The sequence below is a fragment of the Herpailurus yagouaroundi genome, unplaced genomic scaffold (assembly GCF_014898765.1).
Source record: "Herpailurus yagouaroundi ecotype Mexico unplaced genomic scaffold, PumYag 29, whole genome shotgun sequence".
In the NCBI taxonomy this organism is placed as follows: Eukaryota; Metazoa; Chordata; class Mammalia; order Carnivora; family Felidae; genus Herpailurus; species Herpailurus yagouaroundi.
Genome location: NW_024412377.1, coordinates 97,433,799 through 97,453,548, shown reverse-complemented (window position 1 = coordinate 97,453,548; position 19,750 = coordinate 97,433,799). Strand labels below are relative to the sequence as shown.

Genomic DNA, 19,750 nt, shown 5'->3' with positions numbered 1-19,750 from the left:
TTTGCCCTTACGATTTTGGTAAAGTTTGCTCCATTGTTTTAAAAAAGTCTCCGTACACATCAACCAGCACAGGTTTGCGCTTTGCTGAATTAGTCGTTACATCTATAGTGGTCAGTTTGCCCAACCATACGCATTTGTTACCAGGACAATTATAATACGCAACACTTTTAATCTTGTTGTTATGTTAAACGTCCTCAGCACGACCAGGCAAGGGAAACATTATCAGTATGACCAGAAGCAGCTATCAAAGTACTTGCCTTTTTTTTTTTTTAAAGCTTAGGCCAAAGACAAGATGATAAAAGTGGAGTGGGGTAATTCCTCTGTCTGTGTGCCTTCACCCTTCCTCTGAGGCCTGAAGACCACAGTGGACTCTAACCCTTTACCGCTCAAAGTATGTTGCCTGGAACAGCAGCATGGGCATGGCTCTGGAACTTGCGAGAAATGCAGAATCTCAGACTTCCTGAATCGGAATCTGTAGTTAACATTCGCAGCCGCAGCAAAGCATAACAAGCACTGCTCTGAGGCCTTTCTCCTCCCACCTTCACGCCCCTCTACCCATCCTCTACTTGAACGTATAATTTGGCCTCAGATCTGAGACCAGCCCATGCTCCCTGGAGGTCACTGAAGCTTTTCCAAGGGGCCCAGTCACCATGGCAACCCCACCCTGCAGACATCCCACACACCTGGCTGCACCCTGCCCAGCTGGCCTCCCCCGATGACCTGTCTGGGATGGTTAGAGATGTGCAAGGCATTCTGTCCCCCAAAAATGTTTATTCATGAGGAAAAAGATCTATTTTTAGGTGTCAACGGCCAGCCCATCCTGGCTCACCCAGTCCCTCTCCTCCCACTTGTCCAATTAGAAAGATCATATTGTTTCCTGGCATACGGTTCCAAGGGCATTGAACACAGGCAGGGGACATGGAGAGGGCTCCAAGAACAGCTCTTAGTGAATGGAAACAAGATGATTTCTGCTCAAAGCAATTTCCTCAGCACCCACCCTTTCCTCCCACCATGGACCCCATGCTGACGGGACGCCAAGGCCACGTGGAAGTAACAGGACACCAACATATGCAAGACATATTTTTTTTATCCTCTAAATACAGCAGAAAAATAGAGAGCCCATCAGTTAACTCTTTTTCTTTCAACCCACCCAAGTTGAAACCTTAATAGTCTAATCCCAATTTCCCAGATGACAGAGAGGTGAATCCAAGTTTTTCTTGCATGGAGGAGTGTGCCCAAGAAGGAAGGATGCAAAGTCAAAAGCTGCTGACTAGCTGTGTTCTCAAATTCTGACTTTTTAGGGGATCTGGAAGTGACCATCAGCAGCTGATCCACCTTGATATCTGGGTGTGCTACAGGCCCAGCCAGCGTGTCAGGCCATGTGCCTTTTCTTTGCTCACAGTAGGTGGCACTAATTCATCACAGTGCTTTTTGCCACTGAGCCTAGATACTGTCTTAGAATCCTTTTCTGCCGAGTCCCTATTCCTGAAGAATCCCAAAACCCACCCCAGAATTCCTCACCCAGGCTGTACATTTGAACAGGACCCCAGGTGATCTGCATGCACACGGAAGTTTGAGAAGGGCTGGCGTGGGCTCACAAAGTGAGATGTACTTGCCTGGTCTCTTGTCTTGGGGGGGGGGGGGGGTCCAACTTCTATGTTCCTATTTCTATTCCAACTTTTTCAGAGGCTTGAAAACCTGGCAGCTTCTATACAATAGCTGACCCATTAATTAAAAAAAAAAAAAATTAGTAGCATTCAAAGATTGAAAGACAATGTAAAAATCTAGATTTCTGGCTTTTTTGGGGGGAGGAAAAGAACCCATACACCTGGCAATACTGGGCTTACATTTCCACATGACAGAGATGACTAAAGAAGTGGCCCGTCTTTTTAGAAAGGGCATAAATTTTGGGGCACCTGGATGGCTCAGTCAGTTAAGTGTCTGACTTTGGCTCAGGTCATGATCTCACAGTCTGTGAGTTTGAGCCCCGCGTCGGGCTCTGTGCTGACAGCTCAGAGCCTGGAGCCTGCTTTGGATTCTGTGTCTCCCTCTCTCTCTGCCCCTCCCCGCTCACACTCTGTCTCTCTCTCCTTCAAAAATAAATAAACATTAAAAAAAAAAAGAAAAGAAAAGAAAAGAAAAGGCATGAATTCCTTAGTTTACCTCAGTCTCCACTACTCCACATTGCTACACAGCACAGCAGCCTACATGACTCCTTCCTGCTGCCTACCTGAATGTGTGACTGTGGAGGCACAGTGGAGGCTATAATGTTTCCCAAATCAGTAAGAACAGTTGCCCGTAGCGTTAACCTTCCCTTCAACCCTTCTCACTAATTCGGAAGGTAAGCAGCCACATCTGCACTGGCACTTTCCCCATCACATCCCTGTGTGGGCAAAGGAGCCCAGCCGTGGGAGCCATGTCTTCCTATAGTCCTGTCCTGTTTGAGATCCAAGGGTCGCCTGAGGTCTGCAACCCCACACCACATAGCCTCTCCATTGCCGAGTGCCCAGCACCAAGCACACACCGGGAAACACAGTCCTCGACAGCATGAGCCATAGGTCTGCAGCCTAGTTCAAATTCCTGGCTCTGCCACTCAGGAGCGGTGTGATGACCCTAGGCAGACCCTCTGAGCCTGTTCCCTGCTCTGCGTAATCAGGGAAAGCACTTCATCACTATTCCACTGAGTTACTGAGGGAAGCAAACAAAATACTGTGTAGCGTATCTATGCACTCAATAAGGGTGGTTACTGCTATCGTCAGACACAGTTGGTGCTCAACAAACATTTGTTAAGCCATGGACCTTCCCATCACCTTTGACTATCCTACCCCCCAGAGAACCAGAGAGCTTTCAAACCCTCCATGCTGTCACCTACGGTGGGAAAGAGGCACTGGAGTCGTCCCTGGACAGCCTGCCCCCATCAGCCTCTGAGGATGCGGGCTGCTGGGACAGAGACCTGAAGCCGCACAGCTATGCTGGGCACGGTCCTTATCCCTGCTCACAACATCCGCTCAAACCAGCCAACTTTTTACTTTTTTTTTTTTTTTAAGCCATTAACATTTCCATATGCCTCCCTTTGAAGTTAAGATATATTTTTTAATTCCATTCCAACCCATATAAATCTCTCCCTTCTCAGATCTCTAAATGCACTGGGTTAGGACCACACATTTTAGCATCTAACACTCTCTCAGTATTTCATACAGACCCCATGACTCTTCAGAAAAAGTCTAAGTGGCCTCTAAAGGTGATTTAGCACAATGCGTGGCAAGCAGAAGGTATTTCTTAAAGTACACATATGTACATACACGTATACAATTCCCTTCTCAGCATAACAATAAATGTTTTTGCATTTAGTTTGCAACAGCAAAGTGCTAAGCAATGTAACAAAATACATGCCATGCCCATTAATACCCATTCCCTTGTGTGCGAAGAGACATGTTTCATGTTAACTAAACTATGAAATGGAATCCTTCCAGTTTTCTTTGGTAATGTTTGAATGTATAATAAATGAAAAGGGACTGAATTAGGTCACTGCCTTGTTTGTTTCCTTAAAAAGCGACTGGTGATGATCTCTGGGCTGCAGCATTTTATCTGCCAACGCTGCAAAATTGGCGGAAAAAACATGATATGTGTTTCCAAAAACAATGGTTTCATGCTAGTTCCTCCTTTCAGTTCTAAAGTATCCATCACTGATTTCAAGAGGCCACAGACCTTGGTCTCGGCTGTCCTTTTCAGGAACCACAACGGCCTCCCATTCACAGCCTGCAGAAGGCAGTGGGCCTGGTGGTCACTAGAAGGCACTGGCTGGGAGAGAACCACAATGGTCATTTTTAGCCTCCCCAAGTAATGGGGAGGAAGTAGAGGTGTTTGGGACCATTCCCGGCATTTATCCAAGCATCCTGTTACTGCTGCCACACCACGACCAGCTGTGACTCCTAGGTGGCACATCAAAACAGCTACAAAATTCACTGTTTTAATGGCAGTCCTAGATGACAGTTCCTCCTCCATGGGGCAGACAATGGTCTCATTGAAGCGGCTCTCCGGGGTGGATGTGGAGCGATGTGTTTGTCTGAACAAACCTCACAGTCCTGCCAGGCAGCTGTCACCTTGCTATGGGGCACATGGACAGTTGTCATCTCCCCCCCCACACCACTGCCCTTAGCAATAAGGAAACCTGAATGTGTCTTTGTGAGGAGGGAGTGCTGACCTCTAGCATTGCCATGAAAGGATTCTGAGCAGAGCCTGAGGTCTCCAAGAGGGAAAATGCAGGAACATTAGCACTAAGAATAAAGGAACAGAAAACCCCTTACCCCCCACTGAGAGGGCGTGTGCCCCTTTATTAACTGCTTGACATATCACCAGTGAGTGGCAGCCACACATATACATACACGCATACGACACCTCTATCCACCACCCCCACCTCAGCCCCGACCTGCACGGCACTCACTCTGCACACAGATGCTAACCCAGCTGCTTTGAAAATTGTCTAACGGGACTTTTCAGTTGGCTGGTGGTAAAGGTGGGAGAGAGGAAACATTTGGGGAACTGGAGGGGATGGGAAAAAGTGGGAAGGGCAGCTTCTAAGCATCTACTGACAACAAGATATGAACACACTGACTGAAGGCCCAAAGGCCTTGTGAGCGCTTCCTTTGTAGTTTCTTGCCCAAGTACCCGCAGCGCAGCCGGGAGATGTGGGCGTCCACCGAAGGATGCTACAAAGCTCTTATTGCAACTGTGATTGCTGCTTATAGAAACCATTTCTCGGGGCGCCTGGGTGGCTCAGTCGGTTAAGCGTCCGACTTCAGCCCGGGTCACGATCTCACGGTCCGTGAGTTCGAGCCCTGCGTCGGGCTCTGGGCTGATGGCTCAGAGCCTGGAGCCTGTTTCCGATTCTGTGTCTCCCTCTCTCTCTGCCCCTCCCCCGTTCATGCTCTGTCTCTCTCTGTCTCAAAAATAAATAAACGTTAAAAAAAAAAAAGAAACCATTTCTCATTTACTGTTGCACAGAGAACACAGAAGCAGACTGTCACAACCCACTGGACTCCTGGCTGGGCCAGTCACAAAGGCCTCAGGAAAGGGGGGAGGGTCCCTTTCATAAACTCTCGTACTAAGGCCAGCCTGACACCTGATAAATCTGTTACTGAAACAGATCCTGGGGACCCAGTAACACTCAGCGTGGGGGGAATAAAGAATAAACCCATAAAGGAAAACTGTGCTGCAAAACCTACACAAAAGAGAACTTTCAGTTCAGACTTGCACCCCAGGAACATGGTAATAATTAAAGCAGCACCAAGTACCCGGTACCTATTTAGGTGAGGACTGTCATGAACTTGTGCCTACCTGGCCTACAAATGACAGAAGGCTTAACCACTAAGGTTAAATTAAACTAAAAGAAAAAAAAAATCATCCCCATTTTTAAAATGCATTTCTATAGCAGAAATAACATTAGTATGCTCTGATTTGAATTACGACAAAGGTTCACTTTAAGGGGGAAGCCATTTGTAATTCCAGAATCCTTAAGTTACAGAAATTTAATAGCTCCGTGACCTTTGGATTTTTTTAAAAAACCATTGTAGTTATTAAGCTTTTGTCCAACTACCTCTACATCCTTGGGAAATAAATTCTCCAGCATTGTGTGTGATGGCTCTGATTTGCCATCAGGAAAAGCAAAGTTAACAATCTCTACTGAGCCTCACATTACTCCAGAGCACGCTTTCTCCAGAAGGGTCACTTGAGAGGCTCAGGTTTCTGAATGGCAAACGCTGCTGTGAGCCCAGGGGGATGATCTTTACGGAGCTGCCAAACCCACTTGCCTTTGTCCCTCTGTGGAATCTGCCAGCAAAGGGAGCTTGTGAATTGCTTCCTGGGACTTTCAAGAATCACCCTGCTGGGCTCCTCTTTGCTACCGCCCCTGTGTGTGTCCTGGGAGGTGCGGAACACAACTCAGCCTTCCCCGCTGCTCTCAGACCTCCAGTCAAGCAGATGGCCTGCCGGTGCCCACCCCGATGCTGTTGTCTCCTTACCCCTTCACACCCCACAGGCCGACTTCCCGTGTGGCCTTCAAGGTCTAGCTCCCATGGCATCTCTTCCACAGAAGCCTTTCCCTTTAGACCACCTGCCTCCACTGAACGGGATCCAGCCTTTATCTGTACCCCTTCAATGGCACAACACTTTCTATAGCAGGGGGGGTTTCAGACAACACCTTTTCTCCCTTACTGGACAGCCCCACACACTTCTTGAGCTCAAATCCTCACCCGACTCCCCGTCCCAAGCCAGCAGGGCTGCACGCTCAGTGCCTACTCAGTAAGCACCTAAGGGAACTTCCCCAGAGCTCTGTTTCTGCCTGTAGGGAGGGCGGCAGGGGTCCACAGACCTTGCCGGAGCAGGCGCTGGGATGGCAGTCTCCCATCCTTCATGCTAAGGCTCTCCAGATTTCCCACCTTCCTTCACTGCCCCTCGGACAGGGCAGCACACAGCAGGACGGTCATGGCCACAGCCCTGTCCCTAACATAATCTGCAGCCTCAGGCCTGGCCTTCCAGACACAAGGGGAGAAAAAGCGCCTTTCCTCAGCCAGAAAGCCATCCTCAGGTACACACAGCTGGAGGCCTGAAAGAGGGAGATCTGCACGGTGCCAACAAGGATAAAATATCCGCAGCATCAGGCCAAGGCATAAAAGCCACTGCTATATGTGCACCGAGGACAGAAAAGGTGACTGCGGGAGGGGGCAGTCTGTCACAGGCTTTGATTGTGTCTTGCAATTCCAGGCCGGAACGCTAGAGGGCAGACCCAACTCCAGCGGGCCAGGTGGGCTGCAAGCACTCTCTGGCCTGGGTCTTGAGAAGACCACATGGCTGACCGATCCGGGACCAGGCTGGGGAGGCCTGAGGGCGGCTGAGGAAAATCACTGACCACTCGCCAGTGCTGGGGTAGCAATGAGAGGGAGACACTTGACTTCCCAACGGAGAGTATCCTGTCCTTGGCTCTGCAGCTCCTTGGGTGGCTCTCTTCTAGACATTGTGTGATTCCCTTACTTCAAGCCCCCAGCCTGTGAGAGCCTCACTGCACAGCCTGCTGTGGACAGCAAACTCCAGAGGGCAGGGACCATGTGTGTCTCCCCTACTCACCGTCACAACCTCACACAGCATCTGGTGCACACAACAGGCGTCCAACAATGACCTGTTGAATGACACCTCAGCGGTAAAACAACTGATTTTTGGTTTGGAATCATGAGAGGTAGCACACTTTGAACACAGAGTACAAACAGCAAATGAGCCTCTCCACTCCAGGATTTATGTAGTAAGGGTCAGGGTGGGCATATAAAATCTCCAAATCAAAATTGAAAGGTGCCTTCTTAGGGGGCTACCATTTCTCAGAAAAAAATTAGCCAGGAAAACCTCTGTTGTGATTTTTGTCATTAGGATGAATACGTATTATTTCTCTGAATCCCCAAGTCACTGATGTGTACAGATTCAGGGAGGACCCACAGTTCCGATGACGACAGCAGTTTTTTTTTTTTTAATTTTTTTTTTAACGTTTTTATTTATTTTTGAGACAGAGAGAGATACAGCATGAACGGGGGAGGGGCAGAGAGAGAGGGAGACACAGAATCGGAAGCAGGTTCCAGGCTCTGAGCCGTCAGCCCAGAGCCCGACACGGGGCTCAAACTCATGGACCGCGAGATCGTGACCTGAGCTGAAGTCGGACGCTTAACCGACTGAGCCACCCAGGCGCCCCGATGACAGCAGTTTTAAAGCAGCTTGTTCTCATGAGATCGGGCCACAGTGGTGGGAAAGCCCACGGCAGAAAAGTGTGCCAGTAAGTCCTAGACCATTTTCTGGCATGTACACACACACACACACACACACACACACCCCAGAACATGAAAACAAAGACACAACCACTGAAGTGACTGTTCCAGCAAGCATACAACTAACGGCCTCTTCATCTGCTTTTCAGTAACTGGGTCAGAATCTGAACTTGTCTCTCTTGCCTTCCTTTTTCTAAAAGAAAACATTCCCTGACCAAAATATGGAATTCATCTGTATTGTAATCCCAAGTGGAGAGCAGACTCATTTCCTCTTGATCTGTGTCTCACTCACGCCTACTCACTCTTGTTTCTCATGGACAATGAATGGAAACACTCCCCTGTAGGAATCTCAGCCGCCCTCTTTGAAACAGATGTTTTGGAAACCCCTGACAAGCTGCCTGTCACTGCGAGACAGATCACACACTTTCACAGCCAGTCGGGTCCAATGCCTCTGCACACCCCGCTCCGACATGAGCTGCAAGACCTCAGATATCTGTTCCATGAGATCAGTTCTAGAACTCTGCAGGTTAACAACTCTTCCTTCAGGTCCCCTTTCACCAACATTCCCCATCAGGAGGATACTTCTAAGGCCCTACTTCAGCAAAGTCATTGTCACGGGCTACAGAATCTAGGGTGGGGCTTCTCGGGAATGTCTCTGTAAGGATCTAGTATGGTCAAACCCTTCAATGAAAACATTACTTTCAGGAAGTGAGCCAGGCACTTGGGAAAGAAAATGAACTTTTGTAAGCCACCAGGGCACTGTTCATAAATTTCTGCTAGGCAAACAGGGCCCTCGTGGCTTTAAAGAGTTATTGCTCAATACTTCCTAAGCACCCACATAAGTTCATGTTTCTCCCTGAGGGCCTCGCTTGCTCCAGGAGAGAAATGCACTACAAGTTTTCATCTTGCTTAAAATTGGTGTGCTGCATGGAGGCAGATCATTCAAGCCACCTGGATGTGCTGTGAAATAGTTTCTCAAACAGTTCCAGCTTTTCCAAATGCACCTATAAAAACAAAACTAAATGCCCGTTAAATTCACTCTTTAGGGGACCTACTTTTCTCCAACAGAGTCAACTGACCAGAGAGAAGTTTCAGCAGAATCGAACACACTTGCTCGAACAATCTGGTTATTGGCCACCACAAGGAGTAAGGTCATGCACGTGTGGAAGGCCTTGAATTAAGCCAAAAGCAGACCGCCCCCCCCTCCAAAAGAGACACCTCCTTACCCAGCTTTTGCTAAAAGGATGAACTGGAGAAACTAAGAAATCTGAGAAAAGCACCCAGTATTTAAAAACTGAAAACCGGTGAAATGTTATTCCCCTCTGCCTTAGTAATGGGCTTTGTCAGGTCTGATTTCTACTGCACCAATAAAACTTTGCATGACTGTCTGTGAGCCATTAAATCCAGGCACAAACATACTTATGGAGCTACACACGTCTGCTTAGTATTAGTACACACTACTAGCTCCTTTTCTCTACATTCTTTTTTCTATCAAAGAGGATTATTTGCATGTAGAACTAAATTTCCACTCTCTATGGAGTAAACTTTGAATAGAACGCCCCACAGATGGAACTGTGATAAGAAAGACGTTTTCTCACACTAGGTATCCTGAGGCACTCCATTCACCAAACCCATTAGGAGGGGGAAAAAATATCCCTACATGCATACGCATACACACACACAAAGAGAAAGACAATACAGTAGAATATTTAAGGAGATGAACTCTACCCTAAGGAACCCATCCCCAGTTCCACCACTTTATCAGCTGTGTCACCCTGGGCAAATTCATCTCTGAGCCTCAGCTTCCCCATGTGTGAAATGGGGATAACAGGACCTACATTTCCTAGCACGGATGACACATCTTGAGGCACGGTGTCCAGCAAATGGAAAGCTCTCAATAAACGGTTGCTTTTATCACATGATTCTTGCTCACCTCAACTCCAGGACTCTCCTGTGCTTACTTAAGAACAACACAATGTGCAGTCACCTACACTTATGACCAGAACTAGCCTCTTGTTCACCTTGCCACTTAGAGGTCACAGTCCGCATGTTCTGTTTATACTGATGAAGGGTTCCCTGATGACATAGTAGTTACCCAGAAATATCTATTTGTTTAGTTCTTTGCCTTTGCTGCTTCCAAACGTCTGTGGATTGATCTATGTGGATCCCAGAAATGTAATCGTTATTTGCTTGGCTAAAGAGGCTTCTCTCTCTGTTTGTTTTTACTAGAAGTCAGTCCTCTGAACCTGTGGTTTGCAAACTTTCTTTCTGAGCATGGAACACTATTTATCAAACAGAATCTGACACACAACCCCAGTTGTGTATATGAAACAGATAAAAGCAGAATCATGCTGCTGATAAAATCAGGGGTTGACAAGGGCCACCTTGCTGCCATGACAACCATCACCTCCAGGGAGCCCCTAGAATGCCCCTACAAATACTGTAGCACTCTGTGGAAGACGCTCAGAAAAACACGCATCTAAACCACTCTTCTGATTTGGATCACAGGCCACGTGGCCTGAACTTGAGTCTCATTGGTGAGCTCCTGCCGTTCATCTCCTAGCTCCGTCAGGAACAACAAACTCGGAGACCCACAAAACCACGATCTCTTGCTTACTCAACGTTCCATACATAGCCGTGGTCCGTGCAGATACACAGATTCTTATTGTCTTTGTTTTACTGACTGTACACTGAGTTACAGCAACTCCCCAGAAGAACTGCCTTAGGACTCCAGTGTGCACATGGCCGTGCCAACCAGTATGCACCATGTCTGGTATCATTATTACTGGGTTCTGGAGGAGCCGTGTTCCACTTACAGTTTTTTGCACCCTTTAGCCCATGACATACAAACCAAGGTCAATCCAGCCTAGCAAGGACTCAAAAGAATGTTTGAAAAATCTTCAGTAAACATGCCACTCTCATGGTAAAATACATACCTTTAGAGTACTTATGAAGTACCACAACACGAAATGTTACAGGGACGAAAATATCAGGGAGAAATTCAGCGTAGGGGATTCAGAATGCCGAAGCAGCTGGAGAAAGTCATCACTTCAGAAAGCGCCAAGACCAGGAAGCAGGCCCCTCCTCCTCAGCCCCCTTGCTGCTCAGCGGAAGCAAGACAGAGATTTAACTGTGGGAAGGCAAGAGGTAGAGGGAGACTTGCTCAGGGTGGTCTGAGGGAGACTGGCCAGGAGTGATGGGGCTAGAGCCAACCAACAAAAGATCCCAACCAATAGTGAGGGAAATATTTCCTCCACAGAAAAAGCCACTCCATCTCCCAAGGGGGCGGCTGGAAGACTCCCAGCCTGAGTCATTCGGAAACATATTTTACAAACCACTCCAGAGTATCCCGGTGGGGAATGATCAGGCCATGACGGAGGAAGAGGCTTCATGACCAAGTGGGTCTTTTCCAGCTCCAACTCCCATGATTCCCAGAACCTTCTGCTTCTTCCCAACTCACTGTGGCCAGCATGGCTATAGCATGACTGTCACAATCCTCCCATGTGAGCACGTTAAGGCCCGAGCCTAGCTACTGAGGTGGCTCTGCCTGAGGCCTCCCAGCTGCAGTAAGGAGCCTCCAGTCCTGGCTACCATGTAAATCGCCCCACCTGGCCCCAGGGCACTAAAAACCTGGTGAATGTAGTACCTAGAGGACTAGAGCTACCAGACCCGGGGGCACTCAGCAATCAGGCCTCAGTGAGGGACACCTCCTGGGGCCTCTCACATTTCCACATCTCAGTGGGGCCTTCTGACATCTGCTAATCAGATTTGCTCCTAGGAGCCGGTAGTAATTAAACCTGCCGTATGGCTGGAACGTTGGCAAGGTCTCATATCCCCGCAGCTGGCCGGCGAGTGGAACAGATGGGCCGCATCCGAAGCTGTGTCTGCTTGAATCTAATCATGAGGCTGAAAGAATGAGCCCTAAGTGACCCTGGTCACCTCAGAGATAGCTGTCAGACAGGCCTCGGGAACATGTCACTGACAGCAGGGGAGAAGGCTGTAAGTCCTCCATCAGTTCCTCTAACGTTCTTCCAGAGGCAGTGTTAGCACCACCGGCACTGGGTCACTCACGCCGGGCCTGGAGGCCATTTTCTGGTGCCATTAATCATGTGCCAAACACATTTTTTTCTTGTTAACTATTCACTCGACTCGGGTTTCTAGAAAATCCCTGTCCGTAAATTTCATTTGCAGCTAGGAAAGCCTCACAGAAAGTATCTGATTAGATAAACACCCACATTTTTTGTCTTGTTTCAGTTTTTACTTGGGTGCTACTGCTCACGTCACAGTATCTCTGTTAACGACTGCTGTGTAACAAAGCTTCTCAAAATTCAGTGGCTTAAAACAGTGATTTCTCATGTCCCACAATTCCACGTGTCGGCTAGGCAGCACCCTCCGTTGGTTTTGTCCAGGCTCACTGCTCTCAGCTGGGTCAGCTAGGCTGGGTCAGCTAGGCTGGGACACCCACTAAGGCTTCATTCATACATCTGGTGGTTAATACTGCCTGCCAATGGGGGCAGGTCTCCTCCATATGCCTCTCTCTCATCCTCATGTGGGGTGGACTAGCTTCCTTACACGAAAGTCCCAAGGCAGAGTCCCAAAAGGGCAAAAGCAGAAGCTGCCAGACCTCTCGAGGTCTAAGCTCTGGAACTCACATAATACTTGTGCTGCATCGATCACGCCAAGCGAGCCAGAAGGCCCGTCCAGGCTCAAGGAGTAGGGAAATTGGGCTGCAGTTCTGGATGAGAAGAGCAAAAAAGGATCTGTGACGGTTTCACATCTACCACATGTCCACATCTCCCCCAGTGTGTCAGAGTGACATGAGTTCTGAGCAATGATCACAGGCGCTCTTACACCAAAGGGGTCTCGGGACAAACGCCAAATCCTATATCCCACTTTTGAAAGGCTGCTATGCACATTAGCAGGTTAATGTCTCTGAAAAGTGACACAGTAAAAATAAATCCTGTTTCATAATGAACAGGTTTTTTTTTTTTTAAGTTTTTATTTATTTTGAGGGAGAAAGAGACAGCCCAGAGACGGGCAGGGAGAGAGAGAGAATCCCAAGCAGACTCCGCACTGCCAGAGCAGAGCCCAACACGGGACTCGAACCCACAAACTGTGAGATGGTGACCTGAGCCTAAACCAAGAGTCAGATACTTAACCGACAGAGCCACCCAGGTGCCCTTAAACAAGTAAGTTTAAAGAAGCCAAAGAAGACTACTTTCCTGTAACGCTATTTTGGAAAGCTTGACCATAAATTCTGAATTTTAGGAATAGTTCTTGTTTCACATGCTTTGCTCTTGATGACCTGTGAAACAAGCCAGAAATGTCACATCTTCTAATATGGAAGTGGTACACAGTACCGTGAGTACTGAGTTGGGGTTATAAAACTAAAAGTCATCACAGTTATCTGTTAGGTAATTAGAGGCGAGGAAACTTCCACTCAAAATCATCTTGATTAGCCATAGAAAACCTTCCTAAAAGTATGCACAAAGGTGTGGAGGCTTTTTCTTCACTTTTTGAGCATTGATATTAGTCTTGTTTCCTACAGAATGGACATGAACATTCACTATGACTAAATTTCACAAGTTTAAAAACTCAGTGAAAACAGCATAACCAATAGCAGAGCGGGAGGCCAAAGGCTATTCTTCCACAGAAGCTGATTAACCACTAATGAACAACTCTATCTCTTATCTGCCCATTGGTCACCAACCCGTATCCTCTCATAAATTTGTACCCTCCCATACAAGTTTCTGTTCAACTAGAAAGAAAAAGCTCATTCATCCTCAAGAGGTTCTCCACTGGCAGCTTTCAACAGTGATAATATGGAAAAAAATGATCCAGTGCTCTGGTCATGAGACCATAATGGTTCTAACAGTGAGTGAAGACTCACATGGGCCGGGCCAAGTCAAATCACGGTTTAGAGCTGCTGAGACGTGTGCGCTCAAAAGACCAGGAACGACAAGAGCAGTCTTCTCAAATTCAAGGACCAGACCCTCCGCACAGTCCCTGCCCATGGAGTAGAGTACAGTGCACAGTGAAGGCACAGTGCAATGCTGGATACTACACATAAAACTGAAAAAATATCCTATTTACCTTTGTATTTTCTCTTGTATTGGGGAGAGGGACTCACAAGGAGTAGAGAGAATAATCTATGCATCTGGCTACTGGAACAGTTTCTTAGAACTGATTATTCTTACATTCATTCACTAAAGGACAGTGATTCACCCAAAGATATACAGCTGTCAGGAGTCAGTTTACTACACTGGATTCAAGACATCTCCATCTTTCTTTCTTTGGCATTGAAAACTTTTAAGTCTTTATCTTCTGCTGTGAAATCATCGGGGAAAACATCTCCTGGAAGCCTGAATGCCATTTCAAAGGATGGGATAAAAGTGGATCTACAGAGAAACAGGGGAATTCCATGGGAAAAAAACCACCCCATGAGTGATGAAAGAGGAAGCAGAAATTCCTACGGGAGAAAGAATCGTGAGCACACTGGTCAGCCTAAGAAATAAACAAGGTGACTGGCTGAGGGAGTTCTCTACAGCACAGCCACTGGGGGGATCCTTTTTGAGAGTGGATGAACTACATGCAGTTTTGAATTTAAGCAGCAAGAGGTCAGCCCAAGGATCCGGTGAGATAGTAATGGACCAACTTCCTCTGGGATCCTAGAGATGTGTGTGGGAGTCAGTTTTAGCTCCTGCTCCCAATTCACCCTGAGAAACAGTCCCAGGACCTAGACACCATATCGAGTGGTCTTTCCCTCTACCAAGGTAGCTAGCTACTCCATTAGAACTAAAAGACAAAAATAACAACTAAAGGTATTCAGCTGCTTATTGTAATATGAGAGAAAACCCGCGGCCAGCTTACAACTGGCTTCCCTTTCTCAACCCAACTGGTTTCCCTCTCATTCTAAGAGCAGATGCACTCCTGAAGCATGGCCAAAAGCACCACCACACTATTTCTAGGACACAACTAGAGCAGAGAAGGGAGGAAATTAGGAAAAAATAAGCACAAAGAATTCTATATTCTATTATGTACAGCTAGATATTTCCAGAAATGTAGAACACTTCGGCTTGTTGGAATGATAGAAAATACATGGCAAAAAGAGGCTAAGTAGTATATATACTTGTATAATAATGATTACCTGCATGAAGATTGTTGATTTCCCCTTCGACAAGGCACTCACAGGCCATACAGGATCACTGATCAGCCACTGAGCACAAAATGTTGGTTGCACTACCAAAAAGGCTTCATCTGTGGAACTTTGAACCCCACACAGGTTGCAAAAGCTCCATTCATCACCCTAAGTTATTTCTATGATAGCAGGATGTTGGCTGGGAAAAAATGAAATGGACAGAAATGATTTGGCTGTAAATGCCATCTGCCGTCTGACGGTGTGGGAGAGACCGTAAAGGCAGTGGCAAGGCCCTTGGGACTTTGACCAGCTGAGTTCTTCTGCCTGTATTTCCAGGCTCACTGATTTCTCACTCCGTCATGTACTGCACACAGCCCCAGCAACCACTCCCTGCTCCCTGACCACACACCATATTCCCAGCCCCCTTGCCTCTGTCCACACTCATCCCCATTTGGATGCCATTCTCTGCCTTCATCCCTTAGTGAAACCTAGTCATCTATAAGGCCCAAGTCAAATGTCACAGCTCTGGGATGTCCTCTCCAAATGGCAGAGTTAGTTGTTCCTTCCTCTGTCCCCAATATAATCAGTTCATCACTGAAGCAGTGACTTCTCTGCTTGTCTTCTCATGGCTGGATTGGGAACTCTTGAAGGACAGGGACACTCTCCTACTCTTCACTGCTTCACCATCACACAATAGGTCCAAATGACTAGGTATGTGGTGGCTTCAAGATCTTATGCACTCATCCTCTAAATGACACTCAAGAACAGCCAGCAGGATATTAGACTGTATTTTCCATTTTACGATGCATCCTCAAGACTGCTGTGTAACAGAGAGGAATAAAAAAATAATAGAGAAGGGCTCTTTTTAAGGTGCACTAACGGCTTGGACGCCACCTTCTTTCCTTCCCCAGGAATTTCCCAAAGTAATGTAGATGGCTCTGTTCAGACTTGGCTGGCTACAGATTTCCGTCAGAATTTTGTTTTCTTCCAGATCTGAGTGCATGGAAAAAAAATCGTAATTTCCTTGTGGGCCTGGTTATAATTCTATAGGCTGATTAGCAATGAGCAAACTTCAGGCCTGTACAATCCAGTTGTTCCATTTGTTACTGTAATGGCCGTTCCGTGTTTGTTACTGAGGCACAATATGTCATTTTAGGAACAACACCTAGACGCCTCTCCAAGACTGACCCTACAATCTCTTCCCCGTTTCAGTTTCAATGGTATCAAATTCTCAGTATTTTAAATTCACTTCAACATCTACCAGACACTGATGTAATTTACACTCTACTAGCAGTCTCTGTATGTGCTTTGTTTCTGACCACCTGAGACGTCCCCCTCAAGTGAATTTGTCTATCAATGTTAAAAGTACTAAAGCAGGGGCGCCTGGGTGGCTCAGTCGGTTGAGCATCCGACTTCGGCTCAAGTCATGATCTCACGGTCTGTGGGTTTGAGCCCCGCGTCGGGCTCTGTGCTGACAGCTCAGAGCCTGGAGTCTGCTTCGATCCTGTATCTCCCTCTCTCTCTGCCTCTCCCCCACTCTCACTTTGTCTCAGTCTGTCTCTCAAAAATAAAAAAATGTAAAAAAATTGAAAAAAAAATTTTAAATACTAAAGCAGTATACTCAGTAGGCACCATCAGTGCCCCGTGTTTATCCCTCAGCTCCCTGTTCCCACACGTGCTTACAGCAAGCACCCATGATAACCACCCAAGCACAGAGCAGGATTTAACTGCTGGCCTCAAGAGCAGTCAGTGACGGATGTGAGGTGGAGACGGATGTGAGGTGGAGACGGCCAATCCCAGCTGGCTGGTCCCTCCGATGGTCTGGTTCTGAAGAATGCCTCCTAGAATTCACCAGGGATTCAGCCCCAGGTGCCCACAGCAGTATCTTGTTCAAGGTCATCCCTTTATTACCCTCCTTCTCCTCCCTAGTTCACATACCTATTCCCTTAATGATGCTTTCCAGGATTACCTCCCTAACAACCTTGAATCCTGTCACAGAATCTGGTCTGGGGGAAGTCAATCTAAAAAAAAAAATACCAACACTGAAGCAACCTGTTACCAATAAAGGAAGGCAGACCACAGGGACACCCCACCTTCAAGTGTAGTAAATATTCACAGTAAATAAAACACTGTCATGGCATATTTGTGCTGAAGAACCTTTCCGTGTCATAGTCATAATGAGCCTGACAGCCTCAGGAAGCGAAGAGAGTGATCTTAAATCTCTGGGAATTAGTGTGTTATATGTGTTCCAAAAAACGGATTGGATTTCAGTGGCTGTTTCCAACTTCCATGGCATTAAATTTCCTTTTATTCTTCCCGGCACCGTATTTCCAATAAGCCCTGAAAAAACACACCCCTGGGGAAGGATATTTTGCTATCTTAATAAAGTCTTTCAATCCTTAGGAGACAATTCACCATATTTCATTCTCAAAAATATTAATTTTACTCCTCCAAAGAATCTTATGAAAATATTTGTATTTCTTGCCTGAGTTCCCTGGGAGGTGAAGTTGAAAAGCTAGCTAATACAGGATAATTCCAATATTACAAAAAAATAATACATATTGCAATATGGAAATACTTAATATCCAAAGAAAAAATGTCAAGCCCTCAAATCAAAAGCCTTTTAGCTGGAAAGTAATGTCCAGGGGCTCTCATTTGACTAATATGTATCACATATTATGTGAGGCATACTTTGCTTTAAAACAAATAAGTAGGTACAGAATTCAAGTTTCTACAAAAGGTAAATTCATGGATAAGGATTCACTTTACATTAAAAATTCACAAATATTCCATTAAAATACCATGCCTTGCAAAATACCAATTTTATTTTAGAGAAGCCTGATTAATTTTTATTTTAAATAATATATAAAATAATATTTAAAATATACATTTACCTTTTAAGACCATATCTAATTGGAAAACCACACATTCACTGCTTCTAGGAGTCCAGCCTGGACCAGGGGCAGGAAGAACAGGGGTGCAGATGAAGCATTATGAAGGAGGTAGAACAGACAGGTCTTCATAGAACCCATGGGATGTGGGCAAAGAGGGAAAGAGGGATCTCAAGATGCTGCCCCGGTGTCTGGTTTGGTGGATGGACTGGATGTCTTTAGTAGGAGCGAGAATTCAGGCCACAGAGCCAGTCAGAGAGAAGGAATAGGGTCATTTTGGGGCATGACGTATTGTAAATGCCAGTGGGACACCAAGGGCAGATCTACCGTGAGTAGGTGGCTATACGGGCCTGCAGCCTGGAGCAGTTATTTGGTCTGGGGAGATCTGGCCCATGAGTGGCAGTTGAAGTCATGGGGTGGGCTACGTAATTTGGAGAATGCAAGGAGAAGAAGGAAAGAAGTGGGGAGACGACTTCCTGGAAACAATGGTAAGGAAGAGGTAAAGGAAGTCAGCCAAGCGGTCTGAGAAGAAATGCTGGAGGGAAGCAGGTACAAATCACTTCATGGGTCGGTGAATACTCTATTATAAGCCAGCATTTTGTGTTTATTGTTATTATTCTGTCAACATGAGCTACACCACATGTACCCTGGACAGGCAGAGGGGAAGGAGAAGTAGCAGGGTAGGAGGCAGGGTGATGACTGGAGTGCCCACAAGGTCTGGTGCTCACTGGCTAGAGCTGACTTTCCAGATGCTAACAGTCACAACCAAGTACTCACACGAGAACCTCCAGGTATGTTCTCTTCAACAATTGCACACCTGATTTTACCTCAAATACAGGACAATTTTGTATGCAATTAACCATAACTGAGATGACAGTATGTGCAAAGTTATGCATCTCAATAAACCTTTCTAGGAAAATGGGTCAACATCATAAACATCACAAGTCACAAATGACAATTTCACCTGAAAAGAAGGACATAATCACAAAAAAGAAAATACAAGCAGGTACTGTGTTCCTGAAAAACATCCAACTTCATTAGTAATAAAAATGGTAAAAATTAAAATGAGGTGCCACTCTTACTTTCTAAACTGGCAAAAATTTGGGTCCTTAGGGATCCTTACAGTGGGCTTAAAACAAGCACTGTCTTTTACTGCCACTGACAGCCCAACTTTCTGGAACACATTTTTAAAACCAAATGTCTATAAAAGGACATTCAAGGTTTATATTCAAGGATTTAAAAAAACCAGAAAACCTAAATATTAAAAATAAAAGGTTACAATGATTTAAATATATACCACAGATACAATATTCAACCAGTGAAATGCTTTCTTTTAACAAGAAACTTCTAATGATACAAGGAAATGAATATAACATCATATTAAACAAAAAAGTAACTGACTGCAAAGTTGTATACAGAGTAAGCACTCAACTATGTAAAGAAAAGAACATACAAAAAAGCGATGCGCCTGGGTGGCTCAGTCAGTTAAGCATCCTTGATCATGATCTCACAGTTCAAGCCCCACGGTGGGCTCTGTGCTGACAACGCGGAGCCTGCTTAGGATTCTCTCTCTGCCCCTCCCTCCACCCATCTCTCAAAATAAATAAATAAACTTCAAAAAAAAAATGTACAAAAAGAGACACTCTTAGGAGCCTGGCCAGTAGATTGGAAATGGTGACTTCCAAGGAGACTGATTTTTTTCTCCTGCATGTGTACACTTTCCTGTACGAACCTGGATTATTTTGATAATTGGGAGAAAACAAAGATCCACATCTTTCGGCAATTCTAGTCTGGCAATAATAGCGCATAAGGGTTGCTGCCTGGCTTCAAAAGTACACAAGGCACTAGGGAAGACTGAGGTGTGACCTTTGGGCAGCTGAAGAACTACCTTTGCTTTGAGATGTGCAGATAATATA

At 46.1% G+C, this 19,750-nt stretch overlaps 1 protein-coding gene across 5 annotated transcripts in view; it reads right to left on the bottom strand.

Moving 5' to 3' along the window:
* LHFPL2 (LHFPL tetraspan subfamily member 2) overlaps positions 1-19,750 on the bottom strand; it is a 165,477-nt gene that overhangs the window by 58,018 nt on the left and 87,709 nt on the right. Inside the window, exon 1 of one of the 5 annotated variants that reach the window (XM_040450094.1) lies at positions 14,953-15,287. The exons of the other annotated variants lie outside the window; for them this stretch is intronic. The gene's annotated coding sequence lies outside the window, so the exon portion shown is untranslated. Of the gene's footprint in view, positions 1-14,952; positions 15,288-19,750 lie in introns of those variants that run through there. 5 annotated transcript variants of the gene reach the window in all.